Source organism: Megalops cyprinoides, chromosome 10, assembly GCF_013368585.1.
Source record: "Megalops cyprinoides isolate fMegCyp1 chromosome 10, fMegCyp1.pri, whole genome shotgun sequence".
Classification (NCBI taxonomy): Eukaryota; Metazoa; Chordata; class Actinopteri; order Elopiformes; family Megalopidae; genus Megalops; species Megalops cyprinoides.
In genome coordinates, this window is record NC_050592.1 from 18804580 (window position 1) to 18828666 (window position 24087).

Genomic DNA, 24087 nt, shown 5'->3' on the forward strand with positions numbered 1-24087 from the left:
CCCACATGAATATTTTACTGACATTAGTGATGATAAAATGTGAAGTAGTGCTCGATTCGCTCTGAGTCCTTCCACATGGCTTTGTTAGTTATTCACAGCTCTCCACTAGTGTTTTAATATTAATATGTCCTGTTGAAGTAGGCTATAACCTGAAAAGGTAACTTATTGAATATTAATATGCTTCAAGTTACTGCCTCTTCAAACTATGGTCATGTCCCATTTAATGTCCTGTTCAGACTGCTTTCAAAACGCATGAGATCACCAGAGTCTTGTGTCAATAGTAACACTAAAAAGTCTCATGCAAACTGCTCATGTACGCATGTGTATACACATTCTATGACCGTGGGGTCCGCTTAAGTGCTCTTACAGCATTACCTGTGTCATTTATAATTTAGCTAGCTTCTTCTTGACCCTCTTTTGAAATGATTGCACTGTACAAACTTCTATGGAGTCATTCATTTAAAGAAGTGAACTATTTCACCTGGATGCCTTCCCTCAGCCTCAGTAAATAATTGAACAGGGTTCATGCCTCTACAGTTGTGCCATATTCCTGACAAAGTTTAAGGCTAATTGGGAGTATCACAACTAATACCAACCCTTGATGATTGTTAGATGTCATCATCATTGCAATTTTGCTTTGGTGACTAAAAGCTTTCCAAAAAAGAACATGCTTGACCCATTGAACTGAGGGGAAGTCTAAAGATGTGTGCTTGGTACAAAGAGATAAAAATACAGCGCATTGTAATTATAGTACAGAATATAAGGAACACATTATCAATGTAAAGAAAAATGTAAGGTAAGATCCTTGCTCAAAGATGCGATATTGCAATGGCAACACCCTACTCAGGATTTAAACCCACACTCTACTGATTACAATTTTACTTCCAAACCTCAAGGCAACACTTGTCATGGATGAGTGCACAGTGCCCTCTGTGTGAACTGGATACTATTATTAAGTGTAGAGTGAGTGTGTGATGGGAACAGACAGAGACAGACACAGCATAAAGTGTTTTTGGAAATATCACAGTTAGCCCAGTTTCTGGCTGCCATATTTATAGGATCAGGTGGATGAACATGACAGAAAAGAAAAGTCAGAGAAAGTGAAAAAAAAAAGAATGGCTGGTAACACAGACACCTATGGATATAATGTTCCAATATTCTGGTGTCTGCACCTACAGCAGGAAGGAAAGGGAAAATTTGTGTTTATTATTTTATGGAGCAATACGAGGTGTTCACCACAATGATGAAGGAAGAAGAAGTAATGTTCCTCTAACTACTTCTCTAAACCAACACATCCAAGCTGGGACAGATAACATTGTGAAATGAATGGTCACATGACATGCAACTTCTTATCATCTGCAGACAATTTTCCTTCCCTGCTCTGCCTTTCTCAACATCCCTCCACACACACACGTGCACTCACGCACACGCGCATGTACACTCGCACACACATATTACCTCTACCCAGATAACTGGTTACACTAAGCACTGCAGAAGCACATGTAATTAGCTTGAGTTAAATGAGTTAAACAAGCTTATTTGTCTCCACAACAGAATGAGAGGGAAAATAACACCTTTACTTAACACTTGGTTAGAAAAGTGGTAGCAGGGCTCTTTTTAGGCACAGACTGAGAGAATTAAAGCAACTGTGTTTGTAGAGGCATCTTTACACTGTACAGTGCAAGGCTTTGATACCTTGACTTTCACACAAAAACCTCTGTTCTAGGCAGTAATAAGCAGAACATTGATTTGACATGGCCCATCAGTGGTGTATGCCCAGCACTGATGTGCGCGCCGAATGCTGCAGGCCTGCAGGGTTTAAATGAGGACATGTCTTGCAGAGAGAAGGATCTGACATTTATTCTGATGCATTCATTAGACATGCTCAATTGTGACTGAGCCAATCACATGCTCTGTCACAGTCACAGAGCCAATCGGTGCTCCGTCACAGTCACTGAGCTGTCTCGAGCTGCTTCGGCTGTGAAAAGGAATATTATGTGATTGAGTCGTAATCATAAGAACAAGCGGCTGAATCACACATTACTGAGAGGGATCAAAGCAAAGCCCTTCTGTCAATTACTCTTATGTGGGCAAAACTATGGTTTTGGCAGGTTGGATGGGGTTAGGTCCACATTGCCTGGACAGGTGAATGTTTTGTTCATCAGAGCAGGCAAGAGAAGCAAATGTATCCTGTTTCTGCCAGGATGCAATGATCCAACAGATTTTATAGCATTCCCAAACAATCAGATGTTAAAAATCATGTGGACATGAATTAAATTTATGGAAAATTGCAAAGTTAACTACAGAATGTTTTTCTTTACTTTTATGATAGAAAAAAATAACGCTTTGTTTCTTTCTGATCACTGAGAATACAAGTTAATGTGAAATAATTTCCTGGTCGTTCAAGCTCTTGGTAAAAGTGTGTGTGTGTGTGGGGATTAGCACATTGGTGTAAGTAGTGGGATATACACTACTCCCACTTGGGGGTAAGATGTGCCAACTATGATGTAACACAGACTGACTGGGGCCCTGGCCAAAACTACTAAATTGGCAGAAGGGCAGCAGTGTTCCCAGGTGAAGATGAGGGCAGTGTGTCAGTCTCAGTAGGCAGGCTGATGTTTCCAGGATTAAGTTTGGTGGTGGAACATTAAGACCTTACTAAAGTGTCTGGACCATTCTGCCAGGTGGTAATATTGCCTGCCTGTGGTATGACTCCCAGCAAGGCCATCTCCAGACTCCTCCGCACTGGAGTCCTGCTTGTTTTGCATGGGACAGCAGTTACTTTCCATTTTATGGAACTGTGCCGTATTAAGATTTGGAAATCATGCCAGGATGTTTTACAAATGCTGCATATTCAGTTTGATTTCTACCCTCTGAGTAGGTGTAAACGGGGAAATCTTGTGCCAAGATCAGACTAAGCTCCTCTGGATTAATGTTGATCTCTCTGTGGAAGTCATTAATTAAGTCATATGCTTTAAGGCTTGTAACATAATGTGTGCATTTTATATATCAGGTATCATCCTTCTTTTTAGATGCTCTGTCTGACAAGTATTAACAGATTACAATTAGAAACCAAACCATGTCTATACCTAACCTTATTATAAACGGCTGGCATAGCAAATAAAATAGAAAATAAAACATTGTATTAAAAAATCCTTGAAACTATATATGTAACAGAACTGCGTCCCTATCCTGACAGATAAAGATTATCCTTTTATAGATGTTATGAAGGCATCATGTGACTACAAATCTTCACTGACAATTCAGTCAATCAATCAATAAATCAATCCATTTTTATTTGGTACTGTGCCATTTACAGTTTATTTGTTTTAGTGCCATTTGCTGTTACATCGTTGCAAAATGTTTCCAAGAGCACTATTTCCTTAGAGGGTGAAAAAAGAAAACCCTAAGCTTAGTCTACGTGTGAAAAACTGAAAAGTGCACAAAAGACATTATTCATCAGTCACAGAAACAAAATGGTCTGCTAAAAAAATGACTGATATCAAAATGAAGCCAAATTACACTGAACATTTTGGTCTAGACAGGAAGAAATTTCAATGATTTTTGGATGAGACTATTTTTCTGCAAGGTCACATTTTAAGTAGGTAGTATGTTTTTCTCCAATGTTTACATTTTAGCCACACACTATTTTTTTTTTTATTTTAGCAATTTACCACTGTCACCAGCAGGGGGACTGAGTGCTCACATGTGCCTGACTAAGCCGGGCCTTTCCAGATGTGCTGAAAAATTGCAGCCAGACAACAAATGTAATGCATGTATCAGCCATATCCATTTTACCATTGATTTAAGCTCACATTTAACTAACTATAAGGGTGAAATTTGTCTTTGCCTAATTTCTGCACTAAGGTCCCATTATTTTGGAAGGTAAAACCCTGATGTGTCATTTATGGGCTCTCCGTGTATGCAAACTGTCAGTTTGGATATCCTCTTCAACAGTGTGTGCATCCTATAGGTACTAGGTCACATCAGACTTGTCTGGCTATATTTCAGGTCTTAACTGTATATTTTTTGGAATTTTTGTACATTTTATGTATTTGTGTATTAGTTGAAGCATTTATGCACCAACAGGTTTCCATTGACTTGTTGCACTGTTCTGACTACTGTTACAACTTTTGCCAATGATGCCAGGTTGGTTTGAGCAATACAATACAGTACAATGAAAAAACTTCATATCCATAAATATTACTCTACCTCTGTCCACAGGGCCAGCGTTATGGGGGTGCTTAGGGGTGCATTGCAGCCCCAGATGCACCCTCATTTGTCTCCTTATTTCCCCTTATATTTTTTAAGATATTTTTTTCTCCATTTCCTGGCTGCAATCCTATTCAATGCTCTATTAAAAAAACAACAGCAGTACTGCTGATCCTCATCATGGACAATACCACATAAACAACAGCACTTCAGATACCATGAAAACTGTATATAAAAGAAAGGAAAGATTAGGGATGTTCCCTGGTGCCCTGTCCACTCTGTCTCTCTCAAGATGGCAATCTAATCATCCTCAGTTTATGTAGCTAAATAAAGCCTTGCCTCTCCACCCAACAAAATTACGCATGATGAACTCTCTGGTGTAAAATGGCATTGTATGGTTGGCAGATGAGGTGAGTTTAATGCCCCTAAATGGATGGCCTACTTGGAAAGGTGCCTCAGTCTTTTCAATTGGCTATCTCAGTCCCCAGGTCTAAATCCAGTCAAACATGTGTGATTTGAACACAAGAAAGAGGTTAAAATGCAAACCAAAAGATCTGAAGGACCTAGAACAATTATGCCAGAGCAATGATTAAAAATTCCCCTGAAGCGTCAGCATATGATAAAACAGTATAGGAAGTGTCTCATCAATGCGGTCCATGCCAGAGGAAGATTTACAAAGTACTAACTACAGGGTGTGAGTGAATACATGTAATCCTTATGTTTTTTGGCAAAACAAAATGTGTGATCAAGATGATGATTTTGTATCTGCAGTATTATTAATATTAAAGCATAACATGTTTGAACCTTTTAAGCAAAAAATTCAAATGTGCACATGATTTCTGTTATGTTTTTGTCCCTAATCAGGATCAGGGATATGAATATGGAGGACACTATGCATACACATTTCACATATCTCGACTCTGCCTAGTGCGGAGTGACTGTTTCTTCTTTCGGAAGTATGAATTGTCTATACTATTTTTAACATAAGCATTGGACGGTTATGTATGCACTATGTACTACAAGAAAGTCTGTCAATAATGATGATATCATGCTATTTTAAAATACGTATCTGTTGGTGTCCTTGCGAGAGAGAGAGAGAGAGAGAGAGAGAGAGAGAGAGAGAGAGAGAGAGAGAGAGAGCGAGCGAGCGGGAGGGAGCCTTTACCGCAGACATCACTCTCGTAGTAGAGGGGAGACGAGTCCAACGTCACTGCTGGAAAAAGCCCTGGCAACAAGAATTCGCACTGCTTTCCCGGTTCCATTACGCCGTGCAGTAAGTGCTATTATTCTAAACTGATAGTTGTACTGTGTTTGCAGCTGCGCTACGTGCGCAGTTCTTTTACCTAGAAGTAAGAAAAATGGCTCTCTGGAAGGAGGAAGGAACATTTGCCGGTGTTAAAATTAATCTGAAAATGTTTACTTTTAGCCACTAAAACAAGACATTATTAATTCTGAAGTGCAAATGAGTCTTGGACAGTCTGATAGGCTACTTGTCATTTCGTACCAAAAACGTGGTGCTAAGTGAACTGCCAAACTAAAGAACGGGTGGTGTGGAGATTTGTAGCCGAAAAGGGAGCCCACTGAGCCGGTGCTATCGTAGGACAGGCTGGCTATGTACTTCGATGCTGCGCCACACCACCTCCTCTAGTGGTTTTACATCGTATTACACAAGATAGAGTACTTCCTTGTAATCGTGGTTTTTATAGTACATGTAGTACACTGCCACTACTACAACTACTTCTACTACTACTACTTGCAGAACGGTTCGTGATTTCCTCAGGACTTCAGCTGGCATTCTGTAGTTTAGACATGCGCTGCATAAACATTGTTAATGAGTAATGTCGGAATTTTGTTGTGACGTGAGAACATGATTCTGTTTCTAAATTGTTATAAAGAGGCAATTCCACCAATAACTTACAGAAAAGTAAAGCAGCAGGCAGTTTTAGCCAAGCACCATATTTTAAAACGGACAATATGTTGACATAAGTAGCCTATTGCACATTTCACCGTATCTGGCTGTTGAAAATGACACATTCGGAATATCAGTGAGTGAATAAGGACACTTTTCTGAACGGGTAGAGATGGCTCGAGTAACCATGATGTCATAGCTCTTGGTTATATAATCGGCTGTAGAGCTCATAGTAACCTATTATACAATATGCAGCAGTAGCCTATTTTGCATTTTGTTTACGGTCAGGAAAACTGCGTGACAACTGAAAATCCAGTCCTTCCTTAAAGTTAATAGCTAAGCCTTCTTAATGCACATAATTGTGCGTTGTGCGCGAAAACAATACGTGTATATTTTAGCTCATCATATACATTGGAAGCGAATAATCATGAAATTATGCAGACAACTTTTATGTATATTTTTCATCCAATTCAGGTTCATTTGTTCAGTCTGAAGGGAACGAGCAGACAAGGTTGATCTGGGCGCAGCTTGATGGGCTGCCAGGGGATCAACGCTGCCTTTGCAGCAGATTCCTGTCAGCGCTCTTTCTGCCGTGATCAATCGGGCAGTTAGGCTGGACCATAGGTTGCTGTAACACACTGTACTGATCTTTAAAGTGTCTTTGTCTCGGGAAAATCCATTCACTGCTGTTGTAGGCAGTATGTGCTCCGGTTGTAGGGAGATTGCGTTGAACAACATTAGTCTCCACTATAGACATTGTCATATTTCATATTTAATTAAGCGTCTGAAGGCTTATTGCGTTAAAATAATACTATTAACTACACAAGTGATTTATACTGTTGATATGCGGAAGCTTGCTACTGTTACTGCTGGGTAATAAACTAATTGTCATCGTTTTCTAACTACTCGATTCATTTTTCTCATTTTTTTTTGTGAATACAAAACGCTGATTGCTGTTCCTTTTTCCATTTACATTGATGCGTTCTGATGTAGTCTCATGAAATTATACAAATACACCAAAATGAGTAACAATGTAGTATTATTATTGTTTTTTTTTATTTAAACTTGTTTAATGTGTAGTCAAAATGGAATTTCTATTGTGAAGGAAGAGCTAACGCAGGCAGACCAACAAATGTTTTAATTTTAAATACTGTTATGTATGTACAATAAACAAAATATAAAACAACTATATGTATTTTTATTATTTGCTCTGTGGACTTGTTCTTTATCAGTTTGCATACCCTACATTCCTCAGAGACAAATTTTATTTTACAGTTGGCAATGCCGTCAGAAACTCTGATAAAATCGGCATATTTAAAAATAGCTCAAAATGGGGTTTGACAGGTGCTGGGTAGGCCGCATAAACTTCTTGGCTTAAAAGAAAGTAAAAGAACGTGGTAGACGCCTCCACCTCTGGCTCGAGAAAGCACATTCGTAGATCTGAAAGAGCCGTGCCAGCACCTGGGCAGCGTTACAGAAGAGACCGTTTATCACCAGGGGGACTTGGTACTCTGCGTTCCTTCTCTTCCTTCTGGCGTATGCATGCTTCTGTATGCACTCATGTTTGTGTACGCATGCTTTAAGAGGTGGGTGCAGCTACTCACCAACTGCTGAAGGGACAGATTATTTTAAAATGCGTGTAAGGTAGTAATGTAATCAATACAATTCAGGGAAAGTGTTTGGGTGAACATACCAAATGATTATAAATAAGGGTAGAAGGGGACATTGACTAACTGTTTGTTTTTGCCATGTCTAAGGAAACCTTTCCCCATGGCATTCATTCCCCCACTTTCCCTGCTTTTCCCCAGAAAATATAAAATTAACAGAAACCTACTTTAGTGTGCTTGAGTGTGCTTTCGTAGTCCTTAACCACCAATCAAAGTTAAAGAGAAAGCCTCTTTCTCTCATATTTCTGCAGTCTAGGGGATATTTATCCTGAAGATACAACATACAATATTTCTCAGTGCAATCAAATAAAAGATGAAGTGCTTAATGTCCATGAGTTACATTTTATTTCAGTGTATAAATATCAGTATCTAAATAATTTTACAATTATTATGAAATTGCACTGTGTGTGCTGAGAGAGATGGGGATGAATAAAAATGAGCAGCACTGTCTGAAATACTTTGCTCCTCTCCCTCTTTCATATATTTTTTTTTTATCTTTTAGCCATCCTTTCATTGAGATGATCTCAGTCTGTTTCTGCTGTTCTGAATTCGAGGGGGCCATTTTAGCTTCATTTCAGGATGAAACTGAGATGAAAAAGATTCTTCCACTTCATTTTTTTCTGGGCTAGTGTGAGTGGATTCTGAAGTGTGCATAGTTTTCTTTCAGCTCTTGGTTTGTGTAGAAGAACTTAATTAAAACTCTTATCTTGTGGCCCTTAGTGAAATTGTTAGCTTCGGTGCTAGATATAGTACCTGTTATCATGTCCCTCAGCTCACTGCAATGACCTCTAACTCACATACCATACAGCTTTTATACTATGTCCATTCTGACTGTACTGTGTATACTAGGGCTTCTTAACCCACGATCCTGGGGGAGCATTGTGTACGCTGAATATTCATTCCATTTGAATGAGAATTTTGTTGTTGTTTTCTGTTAATTGAACACCAATCTGAGTTTGACATTGCTTGACAGGCATTTGCTGTTTTTTTTTTTGTTTTGTTTTGAATTTGTTGTGTTGTTGGGATAGTGTTTATTATGAAATAAATTCACAGCTAAAAGCTATTTTTGTTACTGGTTCACTAGTGATTCTTTAACAAATTAGTAATATGGGTAATTAATCATTTAATAAGATTTTTATTCATTCAATTATCTGTTTAGGGGCTAGAATCCATCCTAATTAATGAAACAAAAGCTCTCACATACAATATGGCTTTATCAGGTCAGAAAAATGCTAGTTTATAGTATTTACTCATTTACAGGAAACAGTTTGCCATTGGTTGCTCACAATTTTAACAGACTGATCAGTGTCCATAATTTAAGTCTTGATTAATACTCATCTAAGAACTGGCTGTGCTGTGAGGATATGCATTTTCTTTTCTCAATGAGTTTTATGTGATTGTATTTATTGAAAGGGAACCAGAGTTGTGAAGCACCCCATTGCATTTCACTGTGTTTTGTAGTTATTCTTCTTTTTTGTCTGCCCTTTTGCTAAAATTGCTGTAAAATTGCTGTTTGATTATTTACATTTGATTCTGATTATACATGAGTAGGAGGGGAGTGGGTTGTATCTGATTAGCCACTATAGGTCCCTGGCAGCTATATTAGGCTTGACAAAAGTTCAAAAATTTGTTAAAAAAAAGCTGCCTCTCCAACATTAGATTTTCTACTACTTTTATTATTAACACGTTAGCTAATCCTCTGATGAGGTGCTGGACCTGAAACATGGTATGTCTGGTCATTTCTACAGATGGAATGTAATATGTGAATTTGTAGTTTGTATGTTATCACTGCCACAAATAAATTAATTTGAATGTGTGTAATATGCAAATGAGCACATTTTAATCACAATTTGTGCAATTGATTTCAAAATTGAAACAGACATATTGTTCCTGACAATGAAATAGTGCACTGAGTTTAAACAATAACAGATGAAAATAATGGCTACTGTAGTGAAGGGCGAGAGCAGTCACCCCACCTGGCCTCGAACCCAGGTCTACAGGGTACCAACCATGCGACTTTGACCGCAACACAATCACATATATGCACTTTACACAGACAAACACAAACTCTCTGTTGCCCTGTCTCAATCTCTCTCTCTTTCCCTGTTACAAATGCACGCGCACACACACACACACACACACACACACACACACACACACACACACACACACACACACACACACACACACACACACACAAGAGACAGTCAAACTCTGTGTCTTACTCCCAGGTGATAAGCTGTAAACAGACAAGCTCAGACAACACTACAGAATCCTTACCACTCCAAATTCATAAATTTACCTGGGATTTTTTAGGCATGTTATCCCACCAGGCTCCAGCAGATAGAGCCGTGTCAATATGTCATGCTGGATTTTATGTGAATAGGAGCTAATAGGTGAATAGGACCCAATTTACGTGAATATGACCCAGAATAAGAATATGCCTGTCCTGCCAGTTGTGCCTGCAGCTATATGTGTATTATAGACTGAAATGTGTAGGACTGTGATACCTTATTTGCTTGGTCTGTCTTAACAGATTACTTGGCAAAAAAAGTATAGCGATAACATTAAAAGGAAACATGTCAACTTATGTCATAGTTCATTAACACAAAACTGTTTAAGGCGATCAGCTGTTGATCAGTAAGATGCCAAGTGACTGTGAAAGTGAACCCTTCTGCCTGCCTGTCTGCTCAGTGGAATCACAGGAGCCGCCCACACCTCTTACAGCAGCAGCTTGGTTTTCCCTTGGAAGTCTCAGATCTAAATATTACCCAGGCTGAGCCTTGTGTGCTTTCAGTTATTTGGTGAGAGAAGGAGACGAGAGCTTGATGCTGACCTGAGTTCAGTGTGTAGAATCGATAAGTCCTCAGTGACACAGCACAGGCTGAGAACAGCTGAGCTGAACTGTACCAGAGCAACAAATGAATGAATGATCTTATGCTTCGCTGCTTGGGTAGTACAACATACTAAGCTAATAAGCAAACACTGCATCAATAAGACAAGTAGGTAACAGGCTGGGGCTGTGGTCCTCACCATCATTTATTGTCACTTATTGGTGACATTGGTTGCATCATTTATTGTCATTTATTGTCCGAATTTATAATCATGTATAATTATCATATATTCAGCCTCATCAGAACATGGAGGGCAAAATGTTATTGATGATCGCGTGACCTAGCTACAGTAAGTATGACAAATGCACCTCTTTAAACTGAACAAAAAACCTATTAAACTTCATGATATCAATGATCAAGTGGTGGGAATTTAATTGAGCCTATTTAGACCATATTTTATGGGCACAACAGACCCCTCTGTGTGGGCATGTTTATGAGGACCATTGGGTTAGGGCTTAGTTAGTTAGCTTACTGTGTATACTCCCTCCCTATCCTCCATGATGTTTTTTAAACTAAATGAAAGGAAAAACTTGAACTTCTTCATAATCCAGTTATAATTCCTTCCAGATTTTTGAGCAGAGGAAGACAGGTGACCGAGTGTGACCAACAGACGTATATGAAAGCTGTTATGAAATGATTATTATGGAATTATATTTTGAAGAGTACCTGAAAACATAATAACGCACAGCGGGAAGCCACTTCGGTGTCTGACTGTGGGAAAACTGAAAGTCACTGCTCGCATCATGGAAATCCTGTTGAAGTATTGCATAGTAAAACAAAATCAATGAATGCTTGGCAGGCTTGAAAGCTGGTCATTGGAGAGTAATAACAACATGCCCCTTTGTCATTGAAAGGGTAAATTATTTTTCATTGTGATAACAATACCAGATAATTTTTTTTTATTAGTTTTTAGGACAACTATCATTCCCCCATTTAGAGGACCTCAATTCAGCATGACAATATCCAGTGTGACCATTTGTAGTAAACATACTAACACACTAAGGCCCGTTTATTCTTTATGATTGGACTGTGGCTTGTTCTGTCACATGCAATGTCTCCAAGATTGAACCATGACAATCTCATTTATGACAAAGTAGACCAAATCGAAACAGAACAACCCTTACCCGCCTGAGAATTAAGTACTCCATACTATATAACTGTCTGCTGGGCAGGCCAGGGTCAACATGCTCAGACTCCAATTCTTATGGGTCAACAATTCTTATGGGTGATTCAGAGCACTTGCGGGTTTGGGTAAGAGTCTAAATCATTGTGACCTCCGGATAGTTCCAGGAGCCCTCTGAAATGTAAGTGTAAAACACCAGTGTCAGGTTTCTCCAGGAGGGTCTTTTAAGGGCATTGGTAATGTGTTTGTTTGAATGCAGGGAGAGACAGATCTGAAATCAGAGGGTGTGTCTTGTGTACTGGAGCTTGCATCAGCGTGGAGGCAGCATGCAGGGCCTAATGCACTTCTTTCCTGTGGGGAAATCAACTTTACAGCTGAGAAAATATCGGGCTGCTCTTGTGGAATTTATATGACCTCCCTTTGGGCCTCTGAGCTTGCCGAGTCCTTTATTGAGAAGATTTTCTGTGTTCTACAAACATCCAAACAAACGTGTAAACAGTGCAGACACGCCTCACCCCAATGCCTAATGTAAGCCTGTGAGCCAAGGCCTCAGACCTTTGATCATTATTCGAAACTGTCTCTGCCAAAGGGATTTTGGGAAATACAGTCATGATAATCATGATAACTGAGGAGGAGCAGCAATCGAAGTGTACCAAATATTGGTATGGATAGGGATTATTGTTTTCGTTGATTATTGTTGAAAATCAGTGCAAACACACTCAAATTGTAAAATTGTGTATCAGCCCAGATCTTGAGCCAGGTGCTTACAAGCTATGATAGCTGTGACTGAATATGTAGATGCTGGGATTCCATTTCTTCCTGAGCCACATTCTGATCAAGCTGAATTTATGAGAAGTAATATCCATAGTCAAATGAAAGATAACCATATGGAATTGTAACACTGTTGTTTCCGACAAGCTGATAAAAAACAATAAGCGCATATGTGCAACATGGCATACAGTAAATATTAAGGTGGGATTACATATTGGATAGATGCAGAAGATGAGGAGTGTATTGAAATAATGTGAGAATAAACGGAAATGTTTTGTTCGTCCTGGAGTCACTGAAAAGCCTCAAGCTACCAAGGAAATATATATTTATGTATATATATATATATATATATATATATATGTATTTACACACACACACTTACAGAACAATTGGAAGTGATTTTAGCAAGGACAAAGTTTTAGCAAGGAAAGCTGAACTGTATGGTAAGCTGTATTTGTTGGCCTCTACATGAACTAGATTAAGGTTGTCCATGGCAAGATTTTACCTCACAACTACAGTAACAATGTAGTGCTGTGAAATTTAATAGTAAATAAGTAGACTACAATAGAAAAAAAGTAGAATTTCTCTGGTCAGAAATGAGGGCCGTTCATTTTTAGTATTCCTTTCTGTTGACATTTTCAAGCATTACAACAGATGAACAGTAAGTCGAGCACATTCATATGCACACCTGACATGCAGTCTGTATCACCTGTGCTAGTGTATAGTAGCAGCTTAGAGGTCATATGTATACTGTGCAGCACATCTTGGGGAAAGGCTTTGGATGGATGAGGGATGTTAATAGTCTTTCTGTGAGGCAAATTAAGAATCTGTCTCGATGTCATTTGAGCTGGCTAGTAAAAAATCTGCTCCAAATAATGTCACAATGGGCTTTTCAGATGCTGCAGGTGATTAGCACATATGTCACTAAATGTGCAGAGTTTGATGGTGGCAGCAATTCAGTTGAATGGCCTACATTTGGTCATTAAAATTATGTATTAATTGATTTAATACATACCAGATAAAAGGTTTTTTGATTAATTATGGTGGGTATTTAATGACATACTTGGCAACTAGACCTGACATCTTTAGGTAAAGAAACAAAGAACCAAAAGCCCAGGTTTTAATTATCTTGTTGCATAACATCTGTTTTTAAAACCTTTTGTGTGCATTGTGTTTTGTCATTTTTTCATGTGCAGAGGAATTGCTTATTTTACATTTTCATAGCAGTTTTTTCCAGCCATAGCCGCTGTGGCAGGAACAGTAGTTGAAACAAAACCTGTGACCCTAAACCAGGCACTGCACTATAATTCTGACTCACAAATAAAAAAGTATATGTTTCCAAGGGGCCTGGTTTCCACACTCTTTAGCAGTGTTCAACGCTTAGTGGCTCAGAGATGTGTATGTGTAAAAACTAAAAGATATTATGACTGCCACAGTACACTGTCCCAACCTGATGCTAGACAACTCAGGTCATTGACCAAAGTAATATCTTATTGAGCCTGAAATTCATGCTGTAACAAATCTTGTGTCTTCAGTGTTGGGTCACCACATGAAGAGAGAGCGGCCAGTGTAGACATCTCAAGTTGGCGTTGCCCCTGACAAGAACAGCACTGTTGTCATCTGCAGGTAAAAATTCCATTCATTCTGTTCAGATAACTGATGGAGAAGTGGACCACCCCTTGATATTTGGTTGACATTTGGATATGCTTCAGCAACCGATTGCTTCATTGAAACAATGATAGTAACACGTTAAATTCTATGATCTTCATATCTGTGAAAGGTATGAGAGATATGAAGGCTTGGCCAGAGAAGCTTCGTTTTGACATTACATTTCAGCATATGAACTTGCAGTAAATTTAGATTCTTTCAGAGGGTACTGTTTTGTCAGTAAGAATTTGATATGTGCCATTGACTAAGCTCAGAGAAAACAAACTTAAAGAGAATCCACTCACTGTGAGCATGTCATGCAGGCTCATACAAATGTTAAGGCAAATGAATCAAGCAGCAAGTGGTGCCGGTGAAGATGGAGGAGATGCTCCATTAGAATCAATGTACTGCTTTTCAGCTTGTTTACCTGGCAGTATTCTCTGCCTTGATATTTACTGGTGCATGTGGAAGTGTCGTAGCCACCAGAGAGCTTAATGGGGCTGGGAATATCTGGTGTGTATCTGTAAAATTGTTCTGTTTTTGTTAGAAGGAACATTACTGTATAATAATGTACTATGTAGATGCTTTTTATATAACATACTATTGAGTTGTATAATTGGATATTTATTAAAGCAAAAGATATGACAGCTGGGCTGCACATGGTATTCGAACTTGTAGCCTCTGTGGTTATACATCCTGACTCCTTATCACTCTGCCACCCTGCAATGTCTATGAAAAGCTGAAATGTTTGGTTTTATGAGACACTAGTGACAAGGAGCAGGATGAACCCAAATGCAGAGATGACTCGAGACACAGGAGATCTGTTACCTTTACTGAAGACTCACGAAATACAAAGAGGCTTTGGAAAGAGTACATAGACACACAGACACACATACACACACACAGACACACACACACACACACAGACACACAGACTTACAGAGACAGATGGACAGCCACAGACGCGCGCAGGCAAACACACACGCACATGCACACATAAACACACACACACACACAAAGGGCAGGGCTTAAATAACAGAGAGCACAGGTGTACACAATAGCCAATAGAGGTGAAATAATCAACACAGATGAATGTCAAGAACACAATGGAAAACACAGGACATTATGTGGCCATCTGGTGGCCGACCAAGGAAGCAGCAGCTGCATTCCTGATGACACTAATATAGAACAGCTCCACAGAGGAAGCTGTCTGTTGTAAGCATTTTAATATATCCATCAAGAGTCAAGCACTAAAATTGTTGCTGAGTGAGATTTTATCTTTTATCTACATTGTGTACATGGGAAGAAGGGTTCTCTGTGTCTGCTTCAGCATTATCATCATAGTTTGTGAACCAACCATCTTATGCCCAGATCACTCACAGAGCTGCATATGACTTGGGAGGGTTTGGTAGCTTCCTTGGGTGATATTGCACTACTTTGCTACATTGCTCTCCAGAGCCTTGTGTTCTATTACAGTTCAGTGTACCATAAAAGGAGGTCCTGCATTTGTGTTAGGCAGCAGTCAAACTTGTTAGTAAATCCCTGAACCCACTCATAGGTAGGTATATGTACAACACTGTATGGATTCTGCCACATTCACAAAGGAAATCATACTGGAGTTTACTATTTTGGAGGGACAGCATTACATTGTGTGGGGAAACTAGAGGGAAGATGCATTGTCTGTGATTCTACATCCAGAAATACCTTTCCTCTTTAGCCTTAATACAATAAAGGGAGCCTGTCCTCTCCACCGTATTCATCCACCCATGTCAGCATTGGAAAGCACAATAGAGTATGTTACTGTAGCTAGGTGTAGTGGTGTATCTTACTTATTTGTTCTAGTACAAAGTCTGATGGACAGCCTGCTTCAACAAATATATGCTTAATTGTTTTAGTGAATACTTCAAGGGCCTAAAATGATTGACTGAAAGTTAAAGATCAATAAAGAATAACAAACATAACTAAATCTAGGATTTGATGTACTAGAAATACGACTGGAGCAATTCAGGTTGATCACTTTGCTCAAAAGTGCAATGACACTGCCCCACACAGGAACTGAATCTGCAAGGTTCAGTTTCTGAGGTTACAAGTCAAGCTCCTAACGACTGTAAATACACTATATGGCCAAATGTATGTGGAATGTATGCAGTGATATTGGAGAAGTATCAAAGAAGTAAATTATTTAACATGTTATGATGTCTGACCTTACAGTATATTCAGCTGTATTTGAATATGTTTTACAGGATAGCTTATATGAAAAGAGAATAACAGGAAAGGTGAGCAATCATTTTCTCCCATAGTAGTCTGGAAGTCTTGTCTACTGACCCTAACACAGCACCCTGGTTCAACTCTGAACTCATGGTAGGACTGTAGTGATGGGACACCAGATTCAGCCTGAAGGGACCATGCCTGTCTCAGAGCTGCTGTGCATTGTTGCTGGGCTTTAGGCCATAAGACAGCACTTGGAATAACATGTTCTGGGGGCTCCCCTGGAAGGGAGAGGGGGTGAGGCTGGCATTGCAATCTGTGGGCCTGATGTCAGATTTTGGACCAGCTGTCCATTGTGGGAGTCTGGTCCAGTTCTTGGTGATATTGTCTTGGTATAAAAGAAAAGAGGGAAACATGGCCACATTCTCCTGCCACACTGAGGTCAAATAGACTGTTCACTTCCTACCAACAAAGTGTGATCATAGAAGAGTTCACACCTAAATCTAGGATTTTGTGTAAGTGACATGCATCACATACATACATTTACAATGCAAAGACTAGTTCTGAAGAGGAGTATCCACCTTCAGTTTTCGATGTGGAAACCTAAAGAGACAGGCTAGGTTGGTAGGTATACTACTAAGGTGTGTAAATCACAATACTTTATTTGCTCAGCAGATGCACTAAACCAGAGCAATGCACACAGTGAGCATTTTACACATTGTCCTGTTTCTTTGTACTGATAGAAGCATTACTGAAATATTTCAGGTTGGCTCAAGAGAACCGCATCACGTGGGAATTGAATCTGCAACTTTTAGGTTACAAGCCTTAACCAGAGAAAGAAAGCATGATGTCCTAAAACATCATGTGTGTAGTATGTCCAGAAAAGGGAGAATGCCAGTGCTTCACAGCCAGGCAGTAGTGCTTATAAGAGGTTTGGGTTATATGTTAACAGTGACTTCATTAGGCCTTCATAAACCACTTTGTGAATATCACTTCTGAGTATGACAGTTACTCTGTCCCCTGAAATGTCTTTAGATCTGATGAAAAATCACTAAGTGCTAACACTCAGCGTAGTGCTTTTTTTTTCTTACCTGGCATGTTGTTTGCCCTCCGACTGTAGCTCTGCAGTCCGTGACTGCTAACTCACACAATGGGGGCACTACACCAAAAGGCCTATTTGTATTAGTTCACAGAGTTCATCTAATTAGTGCAATCTGATTATAGAAGTGGTGGGCCTCATGTGAACTGCAAGCAAAGGGTACCGGTGCCATTTTAATGAGTTCAGTCATGCCATTGCTGACCTTCAGAAACTGCCAGTATTGCGTTGCTGGTGCTGTGCATTTTGCACATTATTGCAGCAATAATGGCCTGTTATCATTCATGTGAAATTGGCAATTCTTTTATCAGGTTGTTTGTCACATATAGGGTTTAAACTGTGGAGCTTTTTTATTTTGTGAAATTAATTAACCATAATTTAATAAAAAATACTATGTTTCACTTGCTGACTATGAACATGTTTTGCTCCTATTTTATTTCTAACCTTTTGTCTTTTATTTGGCCTCAGGAAGCTGTATTGGTTTTTTTTTTCCCCCTTTTGAAAAGCTGAGAATGTTGGCATTGTGTGTACTAGGAGTACTTCAGGAAGGGTTCTGTAAATAGTGCTGAACTGCTTTTGAGAGGTGGAGGTGAAAGGGAGGGAGGTTGGATGTGGAATGTGTAACATTGTCAGTCAAATAGCAGGACAAGCAATCTTTTTTTGCTGAAACCTATCCTGCTCCCAGCTCTTTATGAATGGACAGGGTAGGGCAGGCGTTATGTGCTGTAATGTGGTGTATGCTGTGCAAGCTGGCAGTGTGTAGGCCTATTGCTTGTGTTTCTTTTTTTTTTTTTTGATTTCCATGCAGCCATGGGCATAATTTACCCCACGCGCAATTATAAAGCAGTAGCAATCGGCGACGTGGAGCATTGCAGTGCACGTCTGGAGATTCCAGACACAGCAGCTGTGGGAAGCAGAAACTTGGCTCCACACCAAGCTCAGCACCAAGAGTCCTCCAAGACTCCTGGAATACTTGTCAGTAATTTAATGTAATCTCTAAAAAAGGCACTTTATCTTCAAACCCAAAGGGAGGCATCCCACCTGACATAACTGTCTCTTCCCCTGAATGTATTTTTCTCTTCTCTCTCACTGCTTTTTCTACTTTCTCCCTTACTTTCTTGCATGATCTCTCTATCTCTTTATCTGTCTATCAGTCTGTGTCTCTCACATACTGTACCTGCTTTTGCCTTTCCATAACTTTCCTGCTCTGTCTTGCTCTCTCTCTCCCTTTCTGTCTGTACTCTCCCCATCCCTCTTGCTTATTCTATCTTCCTGTGGCTACATGGCCACTAACTACTTTATGATGATTCAATTAACTCTACCAGGCATGATGAATTTATTAAAATATGTCCTGGTTCTAATTATAAAAGCATGCAGGAGTATTGACTGGGGAGGTTACTGCAATTACTTAGACCCTTCACTGAGAGATTGAACAGCCCCAAGTGCTTTTACACAAGGGTATTCTTAATACTGTAGCCACAGCTTGTAGTATGTGCAGTTTTATAATGAGAATTTGAAATAAGTCAACAGATTGACCATAATATCCCTTTATAAAAGTCTAGAAAATAATAATTTTCCTAAGGAGACCAACTGTTGGCCTTGAACAGATTTAGGTGAAGCTGAAGATGTGCTGTGTCTCTGGAATAAGCAATGGGAGTATATCACAGAATGCGCTGAAGGAATCCCGATCAGAAAGAACATCAAGATGCCAAGCTAATTTAAAGTCAGCGTGCCTCTCTTGGCAGGAGCAGAGCTATATATATTGATATATGCATGTAAATGACTATGAATCCTACACTTGTGTGTTTTGCAGTTAGAGCTGCTCTAACAGAAAAGTCATTTTATTGATCTGTATAGTCTGGACTCATTTTACTCCCATTAGTTTTCATGGTGCTCCTCGAATTCAGGTCTAACTCTACACATTTAACTTTGGTCATTTATTTTTTACCTGGATCCTGCAGGTAAAAATGGCTACATTAGAAAGGCTACATTAAAGAAACATATTCACTCACTACAATGCCAGTGTATTGGTATGGCATCTTGAAATTGATTGAGCATGTTTTTGTTCCTATGAGGGGTATGAATAAATTTATGGACACTATATATTCTTGAATCATTCTAAGTTATTTCTTCCCTGTTATACAATGAATGATATATGTACACTGTGGCATCTACGAATCAAACTTAATTGCAGACTTGGTAGTTATGAAATAGCAACAGTAATACTTTCATTGCACAGTGTGTCAAGCTGCATTATGTGTGGGTTTACAGGACTTTTGGTGGTCTAGGAAGTAGCAAAGGAGCAGCGGGCTATCGACTTTGACACCCATTATTTCAGTGTTTGTGTTTCTCTCATGATGTTAACAACCTGGTGTCAGCGATGAGTCTGGAGGCTGTATGCATGCACTCTCCCTGCTAATAGCAGTGATAAGAAGCTGATGTTAGACTTAAGCTTGATCGTTACATCCGCCGTGTTATCAAACCCACGTGTTGAAAACGATATCGGCAGCATTCTGCATTCAGCAGACTTGAAATGATTCTACATTTAAAGGGCAGGTATGTGTAATTTTTCTGTGAGGGCTCCCTCTTGCAGGTCATCTGTTGTGCTTTGAAGTTACAATAATAACAGTGATACTACTACTAATAGTAATAATATGAGTAACATAAATACTGTTACTTATCTTTCAAATTTCAGGCTAAACGTATTGACTTGTACTTGTGCAATGCTTACATTCATAAACACTTGTGTTTTCCTCTAAGTAGTGTGTAACTAGCATACGCTTGTAATTACCGGTGTCCAGGGCTTTTCATGCCGCAGGTGCTTTACAGTGACAGCATGGTATGGGGTGAGGTGCATAGACTTCTGTTTGCTGTCATGAATGGAGAGTAGGGGTGGGGAAGAAGCAGTGTTAGTAAGGAGGCTGACAGGGGAGTGAGGTCACTCACAGGCTGGTGTAAATGTGTTTAAAATAGGCAGGGAGTTCACGGGACGCAGACGGATTGGCCTCTGTCACGCAGATGGCAGAGGTGCGTGGTGTTGACAGGCAGGTAGGCCCTGATGTAATGGGGTTTGTGGAAGAGAACCGGATCTCTCGCTCTCTGTGATGAAACTGGAGGCACTGACTGAAAGCAGAGATCCCTCGGGGGAAAAGCAAAACCCTGGGAAAATGTTATGTAATGTCCTAAGTCTCTTAAGTCTATGTACACACACACACATTGTGTTTACTCTACACACACTCAGGCATGCACACACACACACACACACACATACACACACACACACACACACACAAACACATGCACAGACACATTTATTTAACTAATCATATCTTCTAACAAAAGACATTTGTGTGAAAATGTAGGTCTATGTTTAGTAGAGGTTTCATGGGTTCATTTGATTTGGCTGGTATTTTTTAAACAGTAGGTTTGCAGGAATGCTACAGGGAGGCTATGTCACATTGTTTATTTACATGGTGTCACCCCTGTCTAACATAACTTGTGCTGAAGATATTATCCAGATACATCCAGAGCAATTTGGTTTAATGTTATTTTTGGGCGCAACAGCAATGTTTCCTCTTAGTTTCAAACTTGCAGTCTTCTGCACTTCCACAACTTCTCTTCAACACAGGCAAAGTCAAGACTGATGTGCCATTTTGCAACATTTTGCCACTTTTGTCAATTTTACAGGTACTGGCCATACTAATGTTAGGTGGAGAAGGTGTCAGAGAATGGCGGGCTAAGGTGTGTTCTGAATAGGTGGGGTTTTTAGTCTGTGACAGATAATGGACAGCTATCCTGCAGTTCTGACAGTGGTGGGGAGCTCATTCCAGCACTTGAGGAGCAGAGAGAGATTCTGGAAGATGATGTGATGTACTAATGGATTTGGTGTCATGTCCCCCGTCTACATGCAAGTTATTGACATGGGCAGGGCTGGTGAAATTCTCTGCCTACGGTAGTAGAAAAAGGCAGTCTGCTGTTGACACATTTGGAGTACGCTGGTCAAGTTGCTTTCATTTAGAGTAATACATTATTTGTTGGTGTGGCAGCCTGCCTTAGCCTCTGGCTGGTGAGATATCTCACTGTAGATGCTGCCCCTATCTATCTGAGAAAGACAGGCCTCTTGGCCTCACTGTTGCATTCCACAGAGAGCTTGTCTGAAATTGTCGATCACGTCTGATAATTTGAATATCCTCTTGGCTGGATGACGTCAGGGCTCCCTCTATGTGCGGTTTTTGGCTAGGGCCTCTCTTTGTACAAGATGGTTACTAGGTGATTGACTATTATCTTTCTCACAGTTACCATGGCAACGATCCACCTGTTAATTGTTCTTCCCTTTAATTTTACCTTAAGAGAGACTATTGAAGAAGAGAACAAGGCTATTCAGCCTGTCTTTGCTTGTTTGCCTCTTGTAAAAGTGATCTTGATATAATTTTCTTTTTTTTCTCCTGAACAAGGAGCACTTTGGGTTTTGGATTGATTTGTCATTTTTGACATATTAAAGTGGCACTTTTTAGACAGGAAGATCGGCAATTTATCTTTTTTTTATCTTTTTATGTCTGTTTTTCCTAAGAGAGGGAAACAGAAAAAGGAGAGGGAAAACAGAGAAAGAGCAGGGACAGAAAAGTTTCAGCTATACAGCCGTGCTATGATAGATGGTATTTATCAAGTTCAACTTTCAAGTTTCAGATTTCAAGTTTATTGTCATACACTTGATAACAATGCAACTTCATTACTGGTAATGAAATTCTTAGCCTCAGAGCCAACTCAGCTTTACATAATAAATAAAATAAGTTAAATAAGTAACATAGTATTACGTAATAAATAAAATAAGTAATAAGTAAGATAGTATAAAATAAGTAAGATAGTGAATGTAAACAATGTAACCATTTAATCAACAGTGCAGTGCAATATTGATGATGAAGTTAAAGTGACTAGCGGTAAACAATGTAAATGGTGTAAACATTAGTCTCCTTAAAGTGGCCAATTGTGTGAGGTAAGGGTCCATTCACTGTGGTGAGTGTATGCCATGTGTATGGTGTGTGTGCAAGTGTTAGTGTCAGCAGTTCAGAAGCCTGATGGCTTTTGGGTAAAAACTGTCTCTGAACCTGCTGGTTCAGGTCGGGATGCTGCTGTACCGCCTGCAAGACGGCAGGAGCGTGAAAAGTCTGTGGCTGGGATGGCTGGGGTCAGAGAGGATCCACTGTGCCTTCCTCCTGCAGTGCTGGCTGTAGAGGTCCTGGATGGCTGGCAGCTCAGTCCTGGTGATGCGTTGTGCTAATCTGACCACCCTCTGCAGAGCTTTGCAAGGGCGGTGCAGCTGCTGTACCAGGCCGTGATGCTGCCAGTCAGGATACTCTCGATGGTACACCTTTAGAAGTTGGTGAGTATCCTGGAGTCCATGCCGAACCTCTTCAGCTGCCGGAGGAAGAAGAGCCGCTGCCTCGCTGCCTTCATGACCACACCTGTGTGGTGTGACCAGCTCAGATCCTCGCTGATGTTAATCCCCAGGAATCTGAAGCAGCCGACCCTCTCCACTGCTGTTCCCTCGATGTGGATGGGGGCACACCCCGCTCCCTGCAGCCTCCTGTAGTCCACGATCAGCTCCTTGGTCTTGCTGACATTGAGCAATAGGTCAGGGCTCTCACCACTGCTCTATAGGCAGAGTCGTCTCCGTCTGTGATGCAGCCGATGCTGGCGGTGTCTTCAGCAAACTTTATCACAGTGTTGGAGCTGTGTGTGGCCGTGCAGTCACGGGTGAACAGGGAGAACCGCAGGGGGCTGAGCACACATCCCCGGGGGGCACCGGTGCTGAGTGTCAGTGTGGAGGAGGTGGCGTTGCCGATCCGCACCACCTGTGGTCTGCCCGTCAGGAAGTCCAGGATCCAGCTGCACAGGGAGGGACTGATGCACAGGTCTCGGAGCTTCATGATGAGTCTGGAGGGTACCATGGTGTTCAAGTACTTACACGCATGCTTAAACATTCAGGACCCCATCCTGTGAGCCTTAAATGTGACTCTCATTCAATCAGTGATGTGGTCTGCCTTTCTACCAACCAGAGCTTTTTGTCAGTGTGAAAGTACAACACTACGGAAAAATGGCCTTTTCCATTGATATCTCTTTAATCATGTAGCTGGTCTGGAAGCACTGTAGAAAAACTTGTGAGCATATTGATGGTGATGATTTCCTTCACTCATTGCGTATGGTTCTGCAGCACGCTATTTGATCAAACATTCATGCATCAGACTTAAACAGGTTACATACAGGGTACTGTAAATAATTAGATAGCTTCCTATGGTAGATATACCTAAGATCAATTAAAATGACTTAATCCATCCTTGGTCTGTCCTTTATTCAGTTTATTCAGTCATGCAATGTGTACTTTTTAGAATGGCTTAAAGTAATTCAATGATGTATTTGTAGAATGTGGAGTACATGTAGAGGTTATTGATGACAGTTCTATATGCTCTTTGTTGCTATTACAACTATTACCCAAAACACCCTTCTTGATCCTTGGTGTGCATGTGTAACAGATCCAGTATTAATATGCAGAGTTACTTTAA

At 40.1% G+C, this 24087-nt stretch overlaps 1 protein-coding gene across 1 annotated transcript in view; it reads left to right on the top strand.

The window, feature by feature from the left end:
- Positions 1 to 5394: 5394 nt before the first annotated feature.
- Positions 5395 to 24087, top strand: part of LOC118784855 (ataxin-1-like) — a 65830-nt gene continuing 47137 nt past the window's right edge. Inside the window, exons 1-2 of the mRNA XM_036539304.1 lie at positions 5395 to 5485; positions 14112 to 14202. The gene's annotated coding sequence lies outside the window, so the exon portion shown is untranslated. The remainder of the gene's footprint in view (positions 5486 to 14111; positions 14203 to 24087) is intronic.